An 18,612-nucleotide genomic window follows, 5' to 3' on the forward strand; every position below is an offset into this window, starting at 1 on the left:
GTCGACCTCTCTGTGGGAGGAAGCAGTTTATGCTGCACTGTGGGTGAGAGCCTGTGGGCAGGGTTCCATACGTAAAAGCGGGGGGGGGGCGGGAAGCAGGCCGGTGCAGAAGGACCCTGTCGGCTCACCTTTTTTTTACGAGGCTAGGAACGTTGCCCTTGTGTGCCTGCAGGCCTCAAGCCAGCGACCTAGGTCGAAGGAACAACTCTGTCGAGAATTCCTTCTTCGGCCAATAAAGAGCCATGCCCGAGGCTGGAAGCATTTTGCTGTGTGCATGCGTGAGCGCCCTGCCAGGGAGGCCGAAACCAATTTGCGTGTGAGGCTAAGGCCCCGGCAGAAGGCAGAACACGACTCCCCACTTGTTTCCTGATGCCAGCACTGCGGCCCCACTTTGGCATGGAAGCCTACTCGCAAGCGTTCTAACCCGAAGAGACAACACTGTAGAGAAACCGTGCTTTAGCTACCGTCGACCTCTGTGTGGGAGGAAGCAGTTGAGGTTGTACTGTGGGTGAGAGCCTGGGGCCGGGTTCCATTTCGTCCGACCGGGGGAGAGACAGGCCGGACAGCCGGCAGCTCTCAACTCACATCATCCTTATGGGGCTCGTACCGTTGCCCCGGGGGTGCGTGCAGGCTGAAAGACAGCCACCTAGCTCGAAGGAAGGACTCGGGAGACGATGCGTGCTTCAGCTCAAACAGCCGCTCCTGAGGGTGGAAGCATTCTGTTGTGTGCGTGCGTGAGAGCACTGCAAGGGAGTCCCAAACCTAATTCCGAGGGAGCCTCCGGCTGCTGCACAGGGCAGCACTCGACTCCCCACTTGTTTCATGAAGCTAGCACTGAGGCCCCACTTTTGCATGGAAGTCTCATCGCTTGCGTTCTACCTCGAAGAAACCACAGTGTACAGAAACCGTGCTTTAGCTACCTTCCCCCTCTCTGAGGGAGGAAGCACTTTCCCGGCTACCGTGGGTGAGAGCCTGGGGAACGGGTTCCTTCCGTGCAACCGAGGGAGAAGCAGCCCGGGCCAGAAGGCACCTCGCGACTCAGCTGTTGGTACCTGGAGCTAACACTCCTGCTCCATGGGTGCACAGGAATGCTAAGTGCTCCACACTGATTTGGAAGAAAGACGCCCGTAAAGAATCCCAGCCTCAGCTCCTTCGCCTCTCCACAGGGTGGCAGCATTTTCCACTCTACTGGAGTGCAAGCCTGAGGAAGGGGTCCCGGCAGAATTCCGAGGGAGAAATAAGCATGGGCAGAAGGCACCTGTCGGCTCCACTCTTGTTTCGGGGAACTAGATCGGCTCTCCCGTGTGTGCGTGGAGTCCTAAGTGCCATCCACCCGACGCAAAGGAACACACCTGTAGAGAACGCGTGCCTCAGCAAAGATCGCCCTTCCCGAGCGTGAACTTCACCTATTGTGTGTTTCTGTGAAAGCCTGACCAATGGAACCTCAACGCAAGTCGGAGTGAGAAGCAGGCCTGTAAGGAAGGCTGCTGTCGACTCACCTCTTGTTTTAGGAGATGAGCCCTGCTGTACCCTGTGTGCTTGGATGCCTAGTTTGCCAGGCTGCTAAGAGCCAGAATCCGTGCTATAGAATGGCTGCGCTTTAGTTCACGTTGCCGTTCCCGAAGCCAGAGGAATTGTACAGTGCTCGTGTTCGAGAGACTGGGGAAAGGGTCCCATGCGGGACGTGGAGTGAGAAACAGGCCGGTGCGGAAGGCAGCTCTCAACTCACCTCTGGTTTAGGAGGCTAGTACCCTTGCCCCCGGGTGTGCCTGCAGGCCTCAAGCCAAGCGCCTAACTCAAAGGAACAGCTCTGTCGAGAATTCCTGCTTCGGCTACGATAGCCATGCCTGAGGCCGGAAGCATTTTGCTGTGTGCATGCGTGAGCGCCCTGCCAGGGAGGCCCAAGCCATTTCCTGTGTGAGACTCAGGCCCAGGCAGACGGCAGCACACGACTCCCCACTTGTTTCCTGAAGCCAGCACTGCGGCCCCACTTGGGCATGGAAGTCTGATAGCTGGCACTCTAACTCGAAGAGACAACAGTGGAGAGACACCGTGCTTTAGCCTTACCGCCGGCCTCTGCGTGGGAGGAGGCCGTCTAGGGTGTACTGTGGGCGAGAGCCTGGGGCCGGGTTCCATTTCGTACGACCGGGGGAGAGACAGGCCGGACAGCCGGCAGCTCTCAACTCACATCATGCTTATGGGGCTCGTCCCGTTGCCCCGGGGGGTGCGTGCAGGCTTAGGGAAGGCCACCTAACTCGAAGGGAGGACTCGGGAGACAATGCGTGCTTCAGCTCAAACAGCCGCTCCTGAGGGGGGAAGCATTTTGTTGGGTGCGTGCATGAGAGCACTGCAAGGGAGCCCCAAACCCAGTTCCGAGGGAGCCTCAGGCCTCTGCAGAAGGCAGCACACGACTCCCACTTGGTTCCTCAAGCCGGCACTGCGGCCCCACGTCTGCATGGACCGCTTGCGTTCCCACTCCAAGAAAGAACAGTGTACAGAAAGCGTGCTTTAGCTACCGTCGACCTCTCTGTGGGAGGAAGCAGTTTATGCTGCACTGTGGGTGAGAGCCTGTGGGCAGGGTTCCATACGTAAAAGCGGGGGGGGGCGGGAAGCAGGCCGGTGCAGAAGGACCCTGTCGGCTCACCTTTTGTTTACGAGGCTAGGAACGTTGCCCTTGTGTGCCTGCAGGCCTCAAGCCAGCGACCTAGGTCGAAGGAACAACTCTGTCGAGAATTCCTGCTTCGGCCAATAAAGAGCCATGCCCGAGGCTGGAAGCATTTTGCTGTGTGCATGCGTGAGCGCCCTGCCAGGGAGGCCGAAACCAATTTGCGTGTGAGGCTAAGGCCCCGGCAGAAGGCAGAACACGACTCCCCACTTGTTTCCTGACGCCAGCACTGTGGCCCCACTTTGGCATGGAAGCCTACTCGCAAGCGTTCTAACCCGAAGAGACAACACTGTAGAGAAACCGTGCTTTAGCTACCGTCGACCTCTGTGTGGGAGGAAGCAGTTGAGGGTGTACTGTGGGTGAGAGCCTGGGGCCGGGTTCCATTTCGTACGACCGGGGGAGAGACAGGCCGGACAGCCGGCAGCTCTCAACTCACATCATGCTTATGGGGCTCGTACCGTTGCCCCGGGGGTGCGTGCAGGCTGAAAGACAGCCACCTAGCTCGAAGGAAGGACTCGGGAGACGATGCGTGCTTCAGCTCAAACAGCCGCTCCTGAGGGTGGAAGCATTCTGTTGTGTGCGTGCGTGAGAGCACTGCAAGGGAGTCCCAAACCTAATTCCGAGGGAGCCTCCGGCTGCTGCACAGGGCAGCACTCGACTCCCCACTTGTTTCATGAAGCTAGCACTGAGGCCCCACTTTTGCATGGAAGTCTCATCGCTTGCGTTCTACCTCGAAGAAACCACAGTGTACAGAAACCGTGCTTTAGCTACCTTCCACCTCTCTGAGGGAGGAAGCACTTTCCCGGCTACCGGGGGTGAGAGCCTGGGGAACGGGTTCCTTCCGTGCAACCGAGGGAGAAGCAGCCCGGGCCAGAAGGCACCTCGCGACTCAGCTGTTGGTACCTGGAGCTAACACTACTGCTCCATGGGTGCACAGGAATGCTAAGTGCTCCACACTGATTTGGAAGAAAGACGCCCGTAAAGAATCCCAGCCTCAGCTCCTTCGCCTCTCCACAGGGTGGCAGCATTTTCCACTCTACTGGAGTGCAAGCCTGAGGAAGGGGTCCCGGCAGAATTCCGAGGGAGAAATAAGCATGGGCAGAAGGCACCTGTCGGCTCCACTCTTGTTTCGGGGAACTAGATCGGCTCTCCCGTGTGTGCGTGGAGTCCGAAGTGCCATCCACCCGACGCAAAGGAACACACCTGTAGAGAACGCGTGCCTCAGCAAAGATCGCCCTTCCCGAGCGTGAACTTCACCCATTGTGTGTTTCTGTGAAAGCCTGACCAATGGAACCTCAACGCAAGTCGGAGTGAGAAGCAGGCCTCTAAGGAAGGCTGCTGTCGACTCACCTCTTGTTTTAGGAGATGAGCCCTGCTGTACCCTGTGTGCTTGGATGCCTAGTTTGCCAGGCTGCTAAGAGCCAGAATCCGTGCTATAGAATGGCTGCGCTTTAGTTCACGTTGCCGTTCCCGAAGCCAGAGGAATTGTACAGTGCTCGTGTTCGAGAGACTGGGGAAAGGGTCCCATGCGGGACGTGGAGTGAGAAACAGGCCGGTGCGGAAGGCAGCTCTCAACTCACCTCTGGTTTAGGAGGCTAGTACCCTTGCCCCCGGGTGTGCCTGCAGGCCTCAAGCCAAGCGCCTAACTCAAAGGAACAGCTCTGTCGAGAATTCCTGCTTCGGCTACGATAGCCATGCCTGAGGCCGGAAGCATTTTGCTGTGTGCATGCGTGAGCGCCCTGCCAGGGAGGCCCAAGCCATTTCCTGTGTGAGACTCAGGCCCAGGCAGACGGCAGCACACGACTCCCCACTTGTTTCCTGAAGCCAGCACTGCGGCCCCACTTTGGCATGGAAGTCTGATAGCTGGCACTCTAACTCGAAGAGACAACAGTGGAGAGACACCGTGCTTTAGCCTTACCGCCGGCCTCTGCGTGGGAGGAGGCCGTTTAGGGTGTACTGTGGGCGAGAGCCTGGGGCCGGGTTCCATTTCGTACGCCCGGGGGAGAGGCAGGCCGGACAGCCGGCAGCTCTCAACTCACATCATCCTTATGGGGCTCGTACCGTTGCCCCGGGGGTGCGTGCAGGCTGAAAGACAGCCACCTAGCTCGAAGGAAGGACTCGGGAAACGATGCTTGCTTCAGCTCAAACAGCCGCTCCTGAGGGTGGAAGCATTCTGTTGTGTGCGTGCGTGAGAGCACTGCAAGGGAGTCCCAAACCTAATTCCGAGGGAGCCTCCGGCTGCTGCACAGGGCAGCACTCGACTCCCCACTTGTTTCATGAAGCTAGCACTGAGGCCCCACTTTTGCATGGAAGTCTCATCGCTTGCGTTCTACCTCGAAGAAACCACAGTGTTCAGAAACCGTGCTTTAGCTACCTTCCACCTCTCTGAGGGAGGAAGCACTTTCCCGGCTACCGTGGGTGAGTGCCTGGGGAACGGGTTCCTTCCGTGCAACCGAGGGAGAAGCAGCCCGGGCCAGAAGGCACCTCGCGACTCAGCTGTTGGTACCTGGAGCTAACACTACTGCTCCATGGGTGCACAGGAATGCTAAGTGCTCCACACTGATTTGGAAGAAAGACGCCCGTAAAGAATCCCAGCCTCAGCTCCTTCGCCTCTCCACAGGGTGGCAGCATTTTCCACTCTACTGGAGTGCAAGCCTGAGGAAGGGGTCCCGGCAGAATTCCGAGGGAGAAATAAGCATGGGCAGAAGGCACCTGTCGGCTCCACTCTTGTTTCGGGGAACTAGATCGGCTCTCCCGTGTGTGCGTGGAGCCCTAAGTACCATCCACCCGACGCAAAGGAACACACCTGTAGAGAACGCGTGCCTCAGCAAAGATCGCCCTTCCCGAGCGTGAACTTCACCCATTGTGTATTTCTGTGAAAGCCTGACCAATGGAAACTCAACGCAAGTCGGAGTGAGAAGCAGGCCTGTAAGGAAGGCTGCTGTCGACTCACCTCTTGTTTTAGGAGATGAGCCCTGCTGTACCCTGTGTGCTTGGATGCCTAGTTTGCCAGGCTGCTAAGAGCCAGAATCCGTGCTATAGAATGGCTGCGCTTTAGTTCACGTTGCCGTTCCCGGAGCCAGAGGATTTGTACAGTGCTCGTGTTCGAGAGACTGGGGAAAGGGTCCCATGCGGGACGTGGAGTGAGAAACAGGCCGGTGCGGAAGGCAGCTCTCAACTCACCTCTGGTTTAGGAGGCTAGTACCCTTGCCCCCGGGTGTGCCTGCAGGCCTCAAGCCAAGCGCCTAACTCAAAGGAACAGCTCTGTCGAGAATTCCTGCTTCGGCTACGATAGCCATGCCTGAGGCCGGAAGCATTTTGCTGTGTGCATGCGTGAGCGCCCTGCCAGGGAGGCCCAAGCCATTTCCTGTGTGAGACTCAGGCCCAGGCAGACGGCAGCACACGACTCCCCACTTGTTTCCTGAAGCCAGCACTGCGGCCCCACTTTGGCATGGAAGTCTGATAGCTGGCACTCTAACTCGAAGAGACAACAGTGGAGAGACACCGTGCTTTAGCCTTACCGCCGGCCTCTGCGTGGGAGGAGGCCGTTTAGGGTGTACTGTGGGCGAGAGCCTGGGGCCGGGTTCCATATCGTACGACCGGGGGAGAGGCAGGCCGGACAGCCGGCAGCTCTCAACTCACATCATCCTTATGGGGCTCGTACCGTTGCCCCGGGGGTGCGTGCAGGCTGAAAGACAGCCACCTAGATCGAAGGAAGGACTCGGGAGACGATGCGTGCTTCAGCTCAAACAGCCGCTCCTGAGGGTGGAAGCATTCTGTTGTGTGCGCGCGTGAGAGCACTGCAAGGGAGTCCCAAACCTAATTCCGAGGGAGCCTCCGGCTGCTGCACAGGGCAGCACTCGACTCCCCACTTGTTTCATGAAGCTAGCACTGAGGCCCCACTTTTGCACGGAAGTCTCATCGCTTGCGTTCTACCTCGAAGAAACCACAGTGTACAGAATCGGTGCTTTAGCTACCTTCCACCTCTCTGAGGGAGGAAGCACTTTCCCGGCTACCGTGGGTGAGAGCCTGGGGAACGGGTTCCTTCCGTGCAACCGAGGGAGAAGCAGCCCGGGCCAGAAGGCACCTCGCGACTCAGCTGTTGGTACCTGGAGCTAACACTACTGCTCCATGGGTGCACAGGAATGCTAAGTGCTCCACACTGATTTGGAAGAAAGACGCCCGTAAAGAATCCCAGCCTCAGCTCCTTCGCCTCTCCACAGGGTGGCAGCATTTTCCACTCTACTGGAGTGCAAGCCTGAGGAAGGGGTCCCGGCAGAATTCCGAGGGAGAAATAAGCATGGGCAGAAGGCACCTGTCGGCTCCACTCTTGTTTCGGGGAACTAGATCGGCTCTCCCGTGTGTGCGTGGAGTCCGAAGTGCCATCCACCCGACGCAAAGGAACACACCTGTAGAGAACGCGTGCCTCAGCAAAGATCGCCCTTCCCGAGCGTGAACTTCACCCATTGTGTGTTTCTGTGAAAGCCTGACCAATGGAACCTCAACGCAAGTCGGAGTGAGAAGCAGGCCTGTAAGGAAGGCTGCTGTCGACTCACCTCTTGTTTTAGGAGATGAGCCCTGCTGTACCCTGTGTGCTTGGATGCCTAGTTTGCCAGGCTGCTAAGAGCCAGAATCCGTGCTATAGAATGGCTGCGCTTTAGTTCACGTTGCCGTTCCCGAAGCCAGAGGAATTGTACAGTGCTCGTGTTCGAGAGACTGGGGAAAGGGTCCCATGCGGGACGTGGAGTGAGAAACAGGCCGGTGCGGAAGGCAGCTCTCAACTCACCTCTGGTTTAGGAGGCTAGTACCCTTGCCCCCGGGTGTGCCTGCAGGCCTCAAGCCAAGCGCCTAACTCAAAGGAACAGCTCTGTCGAGAATTCCTGCTTCGGCTACGATAGCCATGCCTGAGGCCGGAAGCATTTTGCTGTGTGCATGCGTGAGCGCCCTGCCAGGGAGGCCCAAGCCATTTCCTGTGTGAGACTCAGGCCCAGGCAGACGGCAGCACACGACTCCCCACTTGTTTCCTGAAGCCAGCACTGCGGCCCCACTTTGGCATGGAAGTCTGATAGCTGGCACTCTAACTCGAAGAGACAACAGTGGAGAGACACCGTGCTTTAGCCTTACCGCCGGCCTCTGCGTGGGAGGAGGCCGTCTAGGGTGTACTGTGGGCGAGAGCCTGGGGCCGGGTTCCATTTCGTACGACCGGGGGAGAGACAGGCCGGACAGCCGGCAGCTCTCAACTCACATCATGCTTATGGGGCTCGTACCGTTGCCCCGGTGGGTGCGTGCAGGCTTAGGGAAGGCCACCTAACTCGAAGGGAGGACTCGGGAGACAATGCGTGCTTCAGCTCAAACAGCCGCTCCTGAGGGGGGAAGCATTTTGTTGGGTGCGTGCGTGAGAGCACTGCAAGGGAGCCCCAAACCCAGTTCCGAGGGAGCCTCAGGCCTCTGCAGAAGGCAGCACACGACTACCACTTGGTTCCTCAGGCCGGCACTGCGGCCCCACGTCTGCATGGACCGCTTGCGTTCCCACTCCAAGAAAGAACAGTGTACAGAAAGCGTGCTTTAGTTACCGTCGACCTCTCTGTGGGAGGAAGCAGTTTATGCTGCACTGTGTGTGAGAGCCTGTGGGCAGGGTTCCATACGTAAAAGCGGGGGTTGGTGGGGCGGGAAGCAGGCCGGTGCAGAAGGACCCTGTCGGCTCACCTTTTGTTTACTAGGCTAGGATCGTTGACCTTGTGTGCCTGCAGGCCTCAAGCCAGCGACCTAGGTCGAAGGAACAACTCTGTCGAGAATTCCTTCTTCGGCCAATAAAGAGCCATGCCCGAGGCTGGAAGCATTTTGCTGTGTGCATGCGTGAGCGCCCTGCCAGGGAGGCCGAAACCAATTTGCGTGTGAGGCTAAGGCCCCGGCAGAAGGCAGAACACGACTCCCCACTTGTTTCCTGACGCCAGCACTGCGGCCCCACTTTGGCATGGAAGCCTACTCGCAAGCGTTCTAACCCGAAGAGACAACACTGTAGAGAAACCGTGCTTTAGCTACCGTCGACCTCTGTGTGGGAGGAAGCAGTTGAGGGTGTACTGTGGGTGAGAGCCTGGGGCCGGGTTCCATTTCGTCTGACCGGGGGAGAGACAGGCCGGACAGCCGGCAGCTCTCAACTCACATCATGCTTATGGGGCTCGTACCGTAGCCCCGGGGGTGCGTGCAGGCTGAAAGACAGCCACCTAGCTCGAAGGAAGGACTCGGGAGACGATGCGTGCTTCAGCTCAAACAGCCGCTCCTGAGGGTGGAAGCATTCTATTGTGTGCGTGCGTGAGAGCACTGCAATGGAGTCCCAAACCTAATTCCGAGGGAGCCTCCGGCTGCTGCACAGGGCAGCACTCGACTCCCCACTTGTTTCATGAAGCTAGCACTGAGGCCCCACTTTTGCATGGAGGTCTCATCGCTTGCATTCTACCTCGAAGTAACCACAGTGTACAGAAACCGTGCTTTAGCTACCTTCCACCTCTCTGAGGGAGGAAGCACTTTCCCGGCTACCGTGGGTGAGAGCCTGGGGAACGGGTTCCTTCCGTGCAACCGAGGGAGAAGCAGCCCGGGCCAGAAGGCACCTCGCGACTCAGCTGTTGGTACCTGGAGCTAACACTACTGCTCCATGGGAGCACAGGAATGCTAAGTGCTCCACACTGATTTGGAAGAAAGATGCCCGTAAAGAATCCCAGCCTCAGCTCCTTCGCCTCTCCACAGGGTGGCAGCATTTTCCACTCTACTGGAGTGCAAGCCTGAGGAAGGGGTCCCGGCAGAATTCCGAGGGAGAAATAAGCATGGGCAGAAGGCACCTGTCGGCTCCACTCTTGTTTCGGGGAACTAGATCGGCTCTCCCGTGTGTGCGTGGAGTCCTAAGTGCCATCCACCCGACGCAAAGGAACACACCTGTAGAGAACGCGTGCCTCAGCAAAGATCGCCCTTCCCGAGCGTGAACTTCACCTATTGTGTGTTTCTGTGAAAGCCTGACCAATGGAACCTCAACGCAAGTCGGAGTGAGAAGCAGGCCTGTAAGGAAGGCTGCTGTCGACTCACCTCTTGTTTTAGGAGATGAGCCCTGCTGTACCCTGTGTGCTTGGATGCCTAGTTTGCCAGGCTGCTAAGAGCCAGAATCCGTGCTATAGAATGGCTGCGCTTTAGTTCACGTTGCCGTTCCCGAAGCCAGAGGAATTGTACAGTGCTCGTGGAGAGACTGGCGAAAGGGTCCCATGCGGGACGTGGAGTGAGAAACAGGCCGGTGCAGAAGGCAGCTCTCAACTCACCTCTGGTTTAGGAGGCTAGTACCCTTGCCCCCGGGTGTGCCTGCAGGCCTCAAGCCAAGCGCCTAACTCAAAGGAACAGCTCTGTCGAGAATTCCTGCTTCGGCTACGATAGCCATGCCTGAGGCCGGAAGCATTTTGCTGTGTGCATGCGTGAGCGCCCTGCCAGGGAGGCCCAAGCCATTTCCTGTGTGAGACTCAGGCCCAGGCAGACGGCAGCACACGACTCCCCACTTGTTTCCTGAAGCCAGCACTGCGGCCCCACTTGGGCATGGAAGTCTGATAGCTGGCACTCTAACTCGAAGAGACAACAGTGGAGAGACACCGTGCTTTAGCCTTACCGCCGGCCTCTGCGTGGGAGGAGGCCGTCTAGGGTGTACTGTGGGCGAGAGCCTGGGGCCGGGTTCCATTTCGTACGACCGGGGGAGAGACAGGCCGGACAGCCGGCATCTCTCAACTCACATCATGCTTATGGGGCTCGTACCGTTGCCCCGGGGGGTGCGTGCAGGCTTAGGGAAGGCCACCTAACTCGAAGGGAGGACTCGGGAGACAATGCGTGCTTCAGCTCAAACAGCCGCTCCTGAGGGGGGAAGCATTTTGTTGGGTGCGTGCATGAGAGCACTGCAAGGGAGCCCCAAACCCAGTTCCGAGGGAGCCTCAGGCCTCTGCAGAAGGCAGCACACGACTCCCACTTGGTTCCTCAAGCCGGCACTGCGGCCCCACGTCTGCATGGACCGCTTGCGTTCCCACTCCAAGAAAGAACAGTGTACAGAAAGCGTGCTTTAGCTACCGTCGACCTCTCTGTGGGAGGAAGCAGTTTATGCTGCACTGTGGGTGAGAGCCTGTGGGCAGGGTTCCATACGTAAAAGCGGGGGGGGGGCGGGAAGCAGGCCGGTGCAGAAGGACCCTGTCGGCTCACCTTTTGTTTACGAGGCTAGGAACGTTGCCCTTGTGTGCCTGCAGGCCTCAAGCCAGCGACCTAGGTCGAAGGAACAACTCTGTCGAGAATTCCTGCTTCGGCCAATAAAGAGCCATGCCCGAGGCTGGAAGCATTTTGCTGTGTGCATGCGTGAGCGCCCTGCCAGGGAGGCCGAAACCAATTTGCGTGTGAGGCTAAGGCCCCGGCAGAAGGCAGAACACGACTCCCCACTTGTTTCCTGACGCCAGCACTGCGGCCCCACTTTGGCATGGAAGCCTACTCGCATGCGTGCTAACCCGAAGAGAGAACACTGTAGAGAAACCGTGCTTTAGCTACCGTCGACCTCTGTGTGGGAGGAAGCAGTTGAGGGTGTACTGTGGGTGAGAGCCTGGGGCCGGGTTCCATTTCGTATGACCGGGGGAGAGACAGGCCGGACAGCCGGCAGCTCTCAACTCACATCATGCTTATGGGGCTCGTACCGTTGCCCCGGGGGTGCGTGCAGGCTGAAAGACAGCCACCTAGCTCGAAGGAAGGACTCGGGAGACGATGCGTGCTTCAGCTCAAACAGTCGCTCCTGAGGGTGGAAGCATTCTGTTGTGTGCGTGCGTGAGAGCACTGCAAGGGAGTCCCAAACCTAATTCCGAGGGAGCCTCCGGCTGCTGCACAGGGCAGCACTCGACTCCCCACTTGTTTCATGAAGCTAGCACTGAGGCCCCACTTTTGCATGGAAGTCTCATCGCTTGCGTTCTACCTCGAAGAAACCACAGTGTACAGAAACCGTGCTTTAGCTACCTTCCACCTCTCTGAGGGAGGAAGCACTTTCCCGGCTACCGTGGGTGAGAGCCTGGGGAACGGGTTCCTTCCGTGCAACCGAGTGAGAAGCAGCCCGGGCCAGAAGGCACCTCGCGACTCAGCTGTTGGTACCTGGAGCTAACACTACTGCTCCATGGGTGCACAGGAATGCTAAGTGCTCCACACTGATTTGGAAGAAAGACGCCCGTAAAGAATCCCAGCCTCAGCTCCTTCGCCTCTCCACAGGGTGGCAGCATTTTCCACTCTACTGGAGTGCAAGCCTGAGGAAGGGGTCCCGGCAGAATTCCGAGGGAGAAATAAGCATGGGCAGAAGGCACCTGTCGGCTCCACTCTTGTTTCGGGGAACTAGATCGGCTCTCCCGTGTGTGCGTGGAGTCCTAAGTGCCATCCACCCGACGCAAAGGAACACACCTGTAGAGAACGCGTGCCTCAGCAAAGATCGCCCTTCCCGAGCGTGAACTTCACCCATTGTGTGTTTTTGTGAAAGCCTGACCAATGGAACCTCAACGCAAGTCGGAGTGAGAAGCAGGCCTGTAAGGAAGGCTGCTGTCGACTCACCTCTTGTTTTAGGAGATGAGCCCTGCTGTACCCTGTGTGCTTGGATGCCTAGTTTGCCAGGCTGCTAAGAGCCAGAATCCGTGCTATAGAATGGCTGCGCTTTAGTTCACGTTGCCGTTCCCGAAGCCAGAGGAATTGTACAGTGCTCGTGTTCGAGAGACTGGGGAAAGGGTCCCATGCGGGACGTGGAGTGAGAAACAGGCTGGTGCGGAAGGCAGCTCTCAACTCACCTCTGGTTTAGGAGGCTAGTACCCTTGCCCCCGGGTGTGCCTGCAAGCCTCAAGCCAAGCGCCTAACTCAAAGGAACAGCTCTTTCGAGAATTCCTGCTTCGGCTACGATAGCCATGCCTGAGGCCGGAAGCATTTTGCTGTGTGCATGCGTGAGCGCCCTGCCAGGGAGGCCCAAGCCATTTCCTGTGTGAGACTCAGGCCCAGGCAGACGGCAGCACACGACTCCCCACTTGTTTCCTGAAGCCAGCACTGCGGCCCCACTTGGGCATGGGAGTCTGATAGCTGGCACTCTAACTCGAAGAGACAACAGTGGAGAGACACCGTGCTTTAGGTTTACCGCCGGCATCTGCGTGGGAGTAGGCCGTCTAGGGTGTACTGTGGGCGAGAGCCTGGGGCCGGGATCCATTTCGTACGACCGGGGGAGAGGCAGGCCGGACAGTCGGCAGCTCTCAACTCACACCATGCTTATGGGGCTCGTACCGTTGCCCCACGGGTGCGAGCAGGCTTAGGGAAGGCCACCTAACTCGAAGGGAGGACTCGGGAGACAATGCGTGCTTCAGCTCAAACAGCCGCTCCTGAGGGGGGAAGCATTTTGTTGGGTGCGTGCGTGAGAGCACTGCAAGGGAGCCCCAAACCCAGTTCCGAGGGAGCCTCAGGCCTCTGCAGAAGGCAGCACACGACTACCACTTGGTTCCTCAGGCCGGCACTGCGGCCCCACGTCTGCATGGACCGCTTGGGTTCCCACTCCAAGAAAGAACAGTGTACAGAAAGCGTGCTTTAGTTACCGTCGACCTCTCTGTGGGAGGAAGCAGTATATGCTGCACTGTGTGTGAGAGCCTGTGGGCAGGGTTCCATACGTAAAAGCGGGGGTTGGTGGGGCGGGAAGCAGGCCGGTGCAGAAGGACCCTGTCGGCTCACCTTTTGTTTACTAGGCTAGGATCGTTGACCTTGTGTGCCTGCAGGCCTCAAGCCAGCGACCTAGGTCGAAGGAACAACTCTGTCGAGAATTCCTGCTTCGGCCAATAAAGAGCCATGCCCGAGGGTGGAAGCATTTTGCTGTGTGCATGCGTGAGCGCCCTGCCAGGGAGGCCGAAACCAATTTGCGTGTGAGGCTAAGGCCCCGGCAGAAGGCAGAACACGACTCCCCACTTGTTTCCTGACGCCAGCACTGCGGCCCCACTTTGGCATGGAAGCCTACTCGCAAGCGTTCTAACCCGAAGAGACAACACTGTAGAGAAACCGTGCTTTAGCTACCGTCGACCTCTGTGTGGGAGGAAGCAGTTGAGGGTGTACTGTGGGTGAGAGCCTGGGGCCGGGTTCCATTTCGTCCGACCGGGGGAGAGACAGGCCGGACAGCCGGCAGCTCTCAACTCACATCATGCTTATGGGGCTCGTACCGTAGCCCCGGGGGTGCGTGCAGGCTGAAAGACAGCCACCTAGCTCGAAGGAAGGACTCGGGAGACGATGCGTGCTTCAGCTCAAACAGCCGCTCCTGAGGGTGGAAGCATTCTATTGTGTGCGTGCGTGAGAGCACTGCAATGGAGTCCCAAACCTAATTCCGAGGGAGCCTCCGGCTGCTGCACAGGGCAGCACTCGACTCCCCACTTGTTTCATGAAGCTAGCACTGAGGCCCCACTTTTGCATGGAGGTCTCATCGCTTGCATTCTACCTCGAAGAAACCACAGTGTACAGAAACCGTGCTTTAGCTACCTTCCACCTCTCTGAGGGAGGAAGCACTTTCCCGGCTACCGTGGGTGAGAGCCTGGGGAACGGGTTCCTTCCGTGCAACCGAGGGAGAAGCAGCCCGGGCCAGAAGGCACCTCGCGACTCAGCTGTTGGTACCTGGAGCTAACACTACTGCTCCATGGGAGCACAGGAATGCTAAGTGCTCCACACTGATTTGGAAGAAAGATGCCCGTAAAGAATCCCAGCCTCAGCTCCTTCGCCTCTCCACAGGGTGGCAGCATTTTCCACTCTACTGGAGTGCAAGCCTGAGGAAGGGGTCCCGGCAGAATTCCGAGGGAGAAATAAGCATGGGCAGAAGGCACCTGTCGGCTCCACTCTTGTTTCGGGGAACTAGATCGGCTCTCCCGTGTGTGCGTGGAGTCCTAAGTGCCATCCACCCGACGCAAAGGAACACACCTGTAGAGAACGCGTGCCTCAGCAAAGATCGCCCTTCCCGAGCGTGAACTTCACCTATTGTGTGTTTCTGTGAAAGCCTGACCAATGGAACCTCAACGCAAGTCGGAGTGAGAAGCAGGCCTGTAAGGAAGGCTGCTGTCGACTCACCTCTTGTTTTAGGAGATGAGCCCTGCTGTACCCTGTGTGCTTGGATGCCTAGTTTGCCAGGCTGCTAAGAGCCAGAATCCGTGCTATAGAATGGCTGCGCTTTAGTTCACGTTGCCGTTCCCGAAGCCAGAGGAATTGTACAGTGCTCGTGGAGAGACTGGGGAAAGGGTCCCATGCGGGACGTGGAGTGAGAAACAGGCCGGTGCAGAAGGCAGCTCTCAACTCACCTCTGGTTTAGGAGGCTAGTACCCTTGCCCCCGGGTGTGCCTGCAGGCCTCAAGCCAAGCGCCTAACTCAAAGGAACAGCTCTGTCGAGAATTCCTACTTCGGCTACGATAGCCATGCCTGAGGCCGGAAGCATTTTGCTGTGTGCATGCGTGAGCGCCCTGCCAGGGAGGCCCAAGCCATTTCCTGTGTGAGACTCAGGGCCAGGCAGACGGCAGCACACGACTCCCCACTTGTTTCCTGAAGCCAGCACTGCGGCCCCACTTTGGCATGGAAGTCTGATAGCTGGCACTCTAACTCGAAGAGACAACAGTGGAGAGACACCATGCTTTAGCCTTACCGCCGGCCTCTGCGTGGGAGGAGGCCGTCTAGGGTGTACTGTGGGCGAGAGCCTGGGGCCGGGTTCCATTTCGTACGACCGGAGGAGAGGCAGGCCGGACAGCCGGCAGCTCTCAACTCACACCATGCTTATGGGTCTCGTACCGTTGCCCCGGGGGGTGCGTGCAGGCTTAGGGAAGGCCACCTAACTCGAAGGGAGGACTCGGGAGACAATGCGTGCTTCAGCTCAAACAGCCGCTCCTGAGGGGGGAAGCATTTTGTTGGGTGCGTGCGTGAGAGCACTGCAAGGGAGCCCCAAACCCAGTTCCGAGGGAGCCTCAGGCCTCTGCAGAAGGCAGCACACGACTCCCACTTGGTTCCTCAAGCCGGCACTGCGGCCCCACGTCTGCATGGACCGCTTGCGTTCCCACTCCAAGAAAGAACAGTGTACAGAAAGCGAGCTTTAGCTACCGTCGACCTCTCTGTGGGAGGAATCAGTTTATGCTGCACTGTGGGTGAGAGCCTGTGGGCAGGGTTCCATACGTAAAAGCGGGGGGGGGGCGGGAAGCAGGCCGGTGCAGAAGGACCCTGTCGGCTCACCTTTTTTTTACGAGGCTAGGAACGTTGCCCTTGTGTGCCTGCAGGCCTCAAGCCAGCGACCTAGGTCGAAGGAACAACTCTGTCGAGAATTCCTGCTTCGGCCAATAAAGAGCCATGCCCGAGGCTGGAAGCATATTGCTGTGTGCATGCGTGAGCGCCCTGGCAGGGAGGCCAAAACCAATTTGCGTGTGAGGCTAAGGCCCCGGCAGAAGGCAGAACACGACTCCCCACTTGTTTCCTGATGCCAGCACTGCGGCCCCACTTTGGCATGGAAGCCTACTCGCAAGCGTTCTAACCCGAAGAGACAACACTGTAGAGAAACCGTGCTTTAGCTACCGTCGACCTCTGTGTGGGAGGAAGCAGTTGAGGGTGTACTGTGGGTGAGAGCCTGGGGCCGGGTTCCATTTCGTCCGACCGGGGGAGAGACAGGCCGGACAGCCGGCAGCTCTCAACTCACATCATCCTTATGGGGCTCGTACCGTTGCCCCGGGGGTGCGTGCAGGCTGAAAGACAGCCACCTAGCTCGAAGGAAGTACTCGGGAGACGATGCGTGCTTCAGCTCAAACAGTCGCTCCTGAGGGTGGAAGCATTCTGTTGTGTGCGTGCGTGAGAGCACTGCAAGGGAGTCCCAAACCTAATTCCGAGGGAGCCTCCGGCTGCTGCACAGGGCAGCACTCGACTCCCCACTTGTTTCATGAAGCTAGCACTGAGGCCCCACTTTTGCATGGAAGTCTCATCGCTTGCGTTCTACCTCGAAGAAACCACAGTGTACAGAAACCGTGCTTTAGCTACCTTCCACCTCTCTGAGGGAGGAAGCACTTTCCCGGCTACCGTGGGTGAGAGCCTGGGGAACGGGTTCCTTCCGTGCAACCGAGGGAGAAGCAGCCCGGGCCAGAAGGCACCTCGCGACTCAGCTGTTGGTACCTGGAGCTAACACTACTGCTCCATGGGTGCACAGGAATGCTAAGTGCTCCACACTGATTTGGAGGAAAGACGCCCGTAAAGAATCCCAGCCTCAGCTCCTTCGCCTCTCCACAGGGTGGCAGCATTTTCCACTCTACTGGAGTGCAAGCCTGAGGAAGGGGTCCCGGCAGAATTCCGAGGGAGAAATAAGCATGGGCAGAAGGCACCTGTCGGCTCCACTCTTGTTTCGGGGAACTAGATCGGCTCTCCCGTGTGTGCGTGGAGTCCTAAGTGCCATCCACCCGACGCAAAGGAACACACCTGTAGAGAACGCGTGCCTCAGCAAAGATCGCCCTTCCCGAGCGTGAACTTCACCCATTGTGTGTTTCTGTGAAAGCCTGACCAATGGAACCTCAACGCAAGTCGGAGTGAGAAGCAGGCCTGTAAGGAAGGCTGCTGTCGACTCACCTCTTGTTTTAGGAGATGAGCCCTGCTGTACCCTGTGTGCTTGGATGCCTAGATTGCCAGGCTGCTAAGAGCCAGAATCCGTGCTATAGAATGGCTGCGCTTTAGTTCACGTTGCCGTTCCCGAAGCCAGAGGAATTGTACAGTGCTCGTGTTCGAGAGACTGGGGAAAGGGTCCCATGCGGGACGTGGAGTGAGAAACAGGCTGGTGCGGAAGGCAGCTCTCAACTCACCTCTGGTTTAGGAGGCTAGTACCCTTGCCCCCGGGTGTGCCTGCAAGCCTCAAGCCAAGCGCCTAACTCAAAGGAACAGCTCTTTCGAGAATTCCTGCTTCGGCTACGATAGCCATGCCTGAGGCCGGAAGCATTTTGCTGTGTGCATGCGTGAGCGCCCTGCCAGGGAGGCCCAAGCCATTTCCTGTGTGAGACTCAGGCCCAGGCAGACGGCAGCACACGACTCCCCACTTGTTTCCTGAAGCCAGCACTGCGGCCCCACTTGGGCATGGGAGTCTGATAGCTGGCACTCTAACTCGAAGAGACAACAGTGGAGAGACACCGTGCTTTAGGTTTACCGCCGGCATCTGCGTGGGAGTAGGCCGTCTAGGGTGTACTGTGGGCGAGAGCCTGGGGCCGGGATCCATTTCGTACGACCGGGGGAGAGGCAGGCCGGACAGTCGGCAGCTCTCAACTCACACCATGCTTATGGGGCTCGTACCGTTGCCCCACGGGTGCGAGCAGGCTTAGGGAAGGCCACCTAACTCGAAGGGAGGACTCGGGAGACAATGCGTGCTTCAGCTCAAACAGCCGCTCCTGAGGGGGGAAGCATTTTGTTGGGTGCGTGCGTGAGAGCACTGCAAGGGAGCCCCAAACCCAGTTCCGAGGGAGCCTCAGGCCTCTGCAGAAGGCAGCACACGACTACCACTTGGTTCCTCAGGCCGGCACTGCGGCCCCACGTCTGCATGGACCGCTTGGGTTCCCACTCCAAGAAAGAACAGTGTACAGAAAGCGTGCTTTAGTTACCGTCGACCTCTCTGTGGGAGGAAGCAGTATATGCTGCACTGTGTGTGAGAGCCTGTGGGCAGGGTTCCATACGTAAAAGCGGGGGTTGGTGGGCGGGAAGCAGGCCGGTGCAGAAGGACCCTGTCGGCTCACCTTTTGTTTACTAGGCTAGGATCGTTGACCTTGTGTGCCTGCAGGCCTCAAGCCAGCGACCTAGGTCGAAGGAACAACTCTGTCGAGAATTCCTGCTTCGGCCAATAAAGAGCCATGCCCGAGGGTGGAAGCATTTTGCTGTGTGCATGCGTGAGCGCCCTGCCAGGGAGGCCG

Source organism: Mirounga angustirostris, unplaced genomic scaffold, assembly GCF_029215605.1.
Source record: "Mirounga angustirostris isolate CCGP_5_RB_7025 unplaced genomic scaffold, mMirAng1.0.hap1 SCAF_2, whole genome shotgun sequence".
NCBI classification, from domain to species: domain Eukaryota; kingdom Metazoa; phylum Chordata; class Mammalia; order Carnivora; family Phocidae; genus Mirounga; species Mirounga angustirostris.